The sequence below is a fragment of the Convolutriloba macropyga genome, chromosome 4, assembly GCF_964194025.1.
Source record: "Convolutriloba macropyga chromosome 4, txConMacr16.3, whole genome shotgun sequence".
Classification (NCBI taxonomy): domain Eukaryota; kingdom Metazoa; phylum Xenacoelomorpha; order Acoela; family Convolutidae; genus Convolutriloba; species Convolutriloba macropyga.
In genome coordinates, this window is record NC_134471.1 from 43,044,215 (window position 1) to 43,050,214 (window position 6,000).

Here is a 6,000-nt window from a genome sequence, read left to right on the forward strand (position 1 = left end):
AATTTATGAAGTCTGGCCAGTTTACAAAATTGTTTTGAGCCTCCCATAAATTTATATTTCTTCGTTTTTCTGGGTTGCCAACTTGATTTTGAGTCCCTTAACAATCAATTTGTAATGATATCTCAATTCATTTCTAATGTTGTACACAAATGATGGTTGATTAAATTGGTTTTTTACATTTCCACAGAGAACTTCCCCATCTTCGTGAATTTTCTCTCTCAAGTAAATTTCAATCTTGTTCCGAAGAACAAAATTTTTCTCCAAGAGCTCAAATTGAAATCAGTTCACTATTCACGGCGTCTTCTGAAAGCACTTGGTTTTTGAAAATAAAGAACTTCAAAAAAGACAACTGTGTTATTACAATATTTTTAAGATATCTATTCAATATTAGAGGTCTTTAGCTTATTCCAAGAAGTGACATGAATTAAGTATTGTTATATGCCACATTTAAGACAGAAAAAAATGATTGAGCCTTGGTTGTGGTAGAACTTTGCACATTACAGGGGCAACAAAAACCAATTGCGCAGAACTAAAATCTGGCTCTGTACTTTTTCTGCCCGTCTCGCTTTTGACTGTGCTTTCCTCGGGTTACTCCCTTCTTTTTAGCAGGGCTTTCACGTTTCCTTGGTTTCGCGAATCAACATTCAGGTAACTTGCTTTATGTGACATTCACAGGAGAGTCACACGGTGCTCTTCCAGCTCTGTTCTCTGCTTTGTTTTTAATATTGGTTTCGTCGTCAACCTCAGAACCAGTATTCAAATTGTCAGGGGTTCCAGTGACTTGACAGTTTAAATTGAGTCTAAAATTGTTCAAATTCATTTTCAAATTTTTCATCAACTTTGGTACACTACATGATCTCTAATTGTTTGACTTGTGGCTCAAAATGTTGTTAAAACAGATTTGCCTGCACAGTTATGTCACTCCGTGTGCTCACTCGACTTGACCAAAAAGCTCTGCGCATTTTTGAATCAATATTTTGTGCATTTGGTTAAAAAGAATTTTCAGGAAATGTTGTTAGCTTTGGCAGGACCGCATTCTTTTCCCTATATTAAAAATTCTTTACTGTTTGATGAAAATCACTGGCTGCTAAATTATGAGCCATTCTTTAGTCTCTGTATTAACAGTTCCTGAAAACTGAATTTTGTTTTCTTGCTTTTAATCGCCCCCTTTATAGGCCCCATTAAAACTAGATTGACAATCGTTATTGTTGCAAAAAAAATGGTAAGTTAAAATCAATTTAATTTTTAAAAACATGAAGTTTCAAACTTTGCGTTCATTGCCAGGTTAAAAAGTGATGCACAATCCAAAAAAAAATTTAATAAAATATTTAAAGTTATCTCAATCAAGGAGATGGGTGCTAATGACCATGAAATTTTGAAATAATATACAGTTTAATTTACATTGGCAGCATCTCAATAACATTTGTATCACGCAACCAATTATCATCTTTACTCCAGAGTTGTTGAAGTTTTCAGGTAAATTGTTTCGTTTTTCAAGAGTTTTGCAGTTAGTATTGGCTCCTAAAATCAAATATGGCAATTGAACAAATAGTTTAAAGTCGTGAATTTTTGTTTTGATTTTTTTTACTGCAATAGGTGAATTTTTTTACTCCAATTGCTCAGAACTGCAAGCCGGTTTTGTACTTTTTTTGCCAGTCGCGCCTTGGACCGTGCTTTCCTAAGCTTTCCTTTGAGCGTGTTTTCTTTAGCAGAGCTTTCCATTGTCATTGATTGCGTTGAACCTTTTCCAGCTCTGTTCTCTGCTTCTTTTTAATATAATAATAATAATTAATAATAATTGTGGTTCCAGCGTAATCGCAGTGGAACAGCGTTAGGCCAAAGCGGCCTGTTCTCAGCTGTCCTGTTTGTTATTATTCCCTACATTTCAGACTGATCTTTTATGAGCAGAATTGCTCTTTTTTTGGTGACTATAGTCACTTAATGAAGCTATCTGAAGCTTTCACGTGGTACCATTATTGCAGCCAACATTGTTCAGGCTATGGTCAACCTGAAGCTATGGTTAAGTAAGAGCTCATCCTCACACAGACAGCTTCACGGAAGCAGGTAATTGAACTCTCAATCATTTGCGCGATAAGCACACACCTTACCTCTCGACTATCACGCCACACTAATATCATGTTCGTCGTCAACCTCAGAACCAATATTCAAGTTGTCAGGGGTTCCAGTGCGTTGACAGTTTACAATGGTTCCAATATTCTGCTAATCGTTTCAAAATTTTCCAGCAACTCTTGTACACTACATGGTCTCTAATTGTTTGACTTGTGACTCAAGGTTGTTAAAACAGCTTCGCCCACACAATTATGTCACTCCTTGTGCTCACTCGGATGCTGACCAGAAGATTCTGCGCTTTTTTGAATCAATGTTTTCTGTATTTGGGTTAAAAGAAATTCCAGGAAATGTTGTTAGGTTTGGCCGAACTGCAGTCTATTCCCTATTTTGAACACTCTTTACTGCGTGATGAAGTAAGTTGGCTGCTAACTTATGAGCCATTATTTATCTGTATTAACAGTTCCTGAAAACTGAATTTTGTTTTTCTTGCTTTTAATCGCTCTCTTTATAGAGTCCATTAAAACTGTATTATTGATCGTTAATGCTGCAAAGAAAAAAGAGCTGTCAGTCAAAATTCATTTTAATTGTTAAAAACAAGAATTTTTGAACTTTGCGTTCATCACAAGGTTAAAAATTGATGCAAAATCGAATAAAAATATTTAATAAAGTACTTAAAATTATCTCAATCAATGAGATGGGCGCTAATGAAAACAATTTTTTGAAATCATATACAGTTTCAATTACATTGGCAGCATCTCAATAAAATGTTTATCACGCAACCAATTCTCTTCTTTATTCCCGAGTTGTTGAATTTTTCAGTTAGTTTTTTTTGTTTTCCTGAGCAATAGTTTTGCAGTTAATACTAACATTTGTTATTTAATTGTTTTGATTTTTTTCTGCAATAGGTGTCACGGATGTTCTGTCCAGTTCAGGTTATCCCATAAAATCAATCGCAGGCCTTTCAGCATGCCTGTAATTTTAGTAGAGTGGTGTCCAGAATTGATGATTTGCAAGCTTTTTCCGGAAAAACTTTGCTTGTTCATATTAGTTCATTTTGAAAAACTGCTGGTAGAAGAGCTGACGCTTCTTTTTTTGTTGATAACCAAAGAGGACGTTACTTTGGAAAATACCATTCAATTTTCTAATATTTGCAACATAACATGCTCTGGCCTACAAATCGGATTCAAACTTTTTCAGTCTGAAATTGCGACAATCTAATTTTTGCTTAGAGATTGAAGCCAAGTCCTTGATTGTAATATTGTTTATCTAGTTAAATTCAACACTGTCAAACATTGTCCTAGCAAAAAATGAATCACATTAAGCTCTCGGTAAAGTGATAGTGGTAGGGGGCCAAGTTGTAACAGATCATTCCTGTAACGTAGAGATAGGCCTTTAATGACAAAGAAACCCTCGAACACCTTGCACTAGAACTTTTTGAGTACAACGAGATCATACTTGTTGGGCTGCCATTTCGATAGGCAGAGCTAACTATTGGTTCTACATAACTATTGAATGCTTTTCTTTAATTCAGCAGATTAATGTTCAGCAGCGGAAGAGGGCTATGAGTGTATTCTGTGACCGATCTCTAAAAAGCTCTTTAGAGCTAAGATTTTCCGATACAATCAAAACCCCGGTCTTCTATTTAATTTGTCTAGCCAGATGAGTAGTCTCCAAATTATTTAATTTGCAATCTTTTAGTTGATACATTTTGTTCTGGTAGACAATTAAGAACAAGGAGTTCTTTTTGCACCACCATGAAAATCCTTTGAAATAAACTGAGAGGGTCAGAAGATTTTTTCCAACAAAGTTTAAAGTTGTCTGTGGATCCATAGTTAAAAGACATGACACACTCAAAAAAACCCATTGATGAAGACCAGGAAAAGAAGTGGACCCTGTAAAGTACCCCGGGACACTCCAAATTGAAAACAGAAATTAGTTCAGGTAACATCTCTGTCGTGGTCGATAACACGGGTAAAAGAATTCAATAAGTTTAATTTTAAATTAAAATTTGAACTGAAAATATACAAAAATTAGCTTGTATTTATAGTAGTTATCTATGCGAAAATATACAGAGAATTTAGATTAGCTAAAATATTATACTTGATTGGCATGTGAACAGATCATAACTCTGAATCCCGGAGGTGATTTTCTATTTCCATCAACATTTCATGTGAATCATATATGGCTTGAGTACAATCGAGTTCATTAGTTGGAGGTCGGTGGATGCTAGAATCAGGTTTCTGTTGATGGGAAAATTTACTTCTGTCATATGATTGATAGGTCAATATTATAATGATAGCGCCAAATCAAAATTAGAATTGAGTTTAGTTTTGTGGCCATTACTTATCGACAGAGCAATAAAGTTCGTGAGGTAATTTCATCTTTCGTTCCTTGAAACTTTATAAAAGAAAACTTCTAAGTTTCCTGATGTTTCTTTGAAACCATCACATCCTTACTCCTTTTTTAAGCAAGTTAGTGGGTATAGGTTTTCCATATCTGTCGGGCTGTTTTCTGTTTCTTGTTGATGTTCGTGAAGGCTCTGAGGTTTCGGGTTGTTGGTGATCTGCAGATGATGTGGCTGCAGGAGCTTCATCTTCAAGTGAAGGTCCGACATCTGTGTTCTGAAGTTGTTGTTCTGATTGAGATATGGTCTCCTCCACTGCTGGTTCAGTTTTCACATTGCCCTCGTCTAGTTTCGCAAATTGGTTGTCGCTCACTAGAATAGTCCGTGCTGAGTTTTCGAGCTGTATGAAAGATGTGCTCAAGCTCTTCCTGATGATGAAGGTGGCAGGAACTGTCTTTGTCTTTTAGTTGGCCTTGAATAGAATGGGTTCGCACAAGTCGAAATCTGCTATTGTTGGTAGTCTCACTCTGCGTCCCAACAAGAGTTCAACTGGAATTTTGCCCCTCGTCTTTGAAGTGTTGCGATGTGTCATCAGTGCCCTCTGCAGGAATGCTCCAATTGACACATTAAGGTTGGGACTCCACGCTTGTGCCCACTTCACTGCCTGAACTGCTCTTTCAGCTAGTCCATTAGCTCTTGGATGATAGACGGGCCATTCCATTTTCTTAATTCCCAGTGATTTACACCACTGTTTAAGGTCACCACTTACAAATTCAGGACCATTATCAGATACCAAAGTGTTTGGTATTCCGAATCTTGCAAAGATTTGACAAAGATAATTTTTAACTGTTTCTGATGTTCTATTTCCCGCGGGGAGAACTTCTATTCAACCAGAACCCGCGTCAACAATTAAGATATTGCCTTGATCCTTAACATAACCCCACTCCATGTGCAGCAGTTCCCAAAGGTCGGCTTCTGGCCACGTAGAGACTGTTTTTCCCAGGCTAGACCTGTTCATTTGACAATTCTTACATTTAATAACAAAGTGTTGAACGTCTTGGGTATTGCCAGGCCACCATGCCATCATTCTGACTGATGCCTCAGTTGCATTCTTGCCGGAATGTTACTCATGCGCTTTTGCCAAAACCAATTGTCGTAGTTTGGGTGGAATGAAAGGAACAACACCTCTGAATGTGATTCCATTATGTAAAGCAAGTGCATCTTTCTGTTGTTCGAATCCTTTTTCGGCTTCTGACTATTGTTCCCATTTGCGGCTTTTGATTCGTTTCATTATGTCCAGGAAGAGTCTGTTTGTTCCAAGCTCAGTTTTGATTTCTGCTTGGGTCTCCAAATCACTCTGGGTGAAGTAGATGTTACTGACTGCGAAGCACACTCGATCGTTGTCCAATTCAATTTTTCAAAGCATCTGCATGGGGTATCTGCTCTCCTGGTGTGTACTTCATTTCATAGTCGAAACCCACTAGAGCTATTGCCCATCTTGTGATTCTCGCTGATGCTATCTTTGGGATCTCCTCGTGTAGTCGACTCTTGACTGCAAGCATTCTCTTGTCGAATTGCTCCTTGGT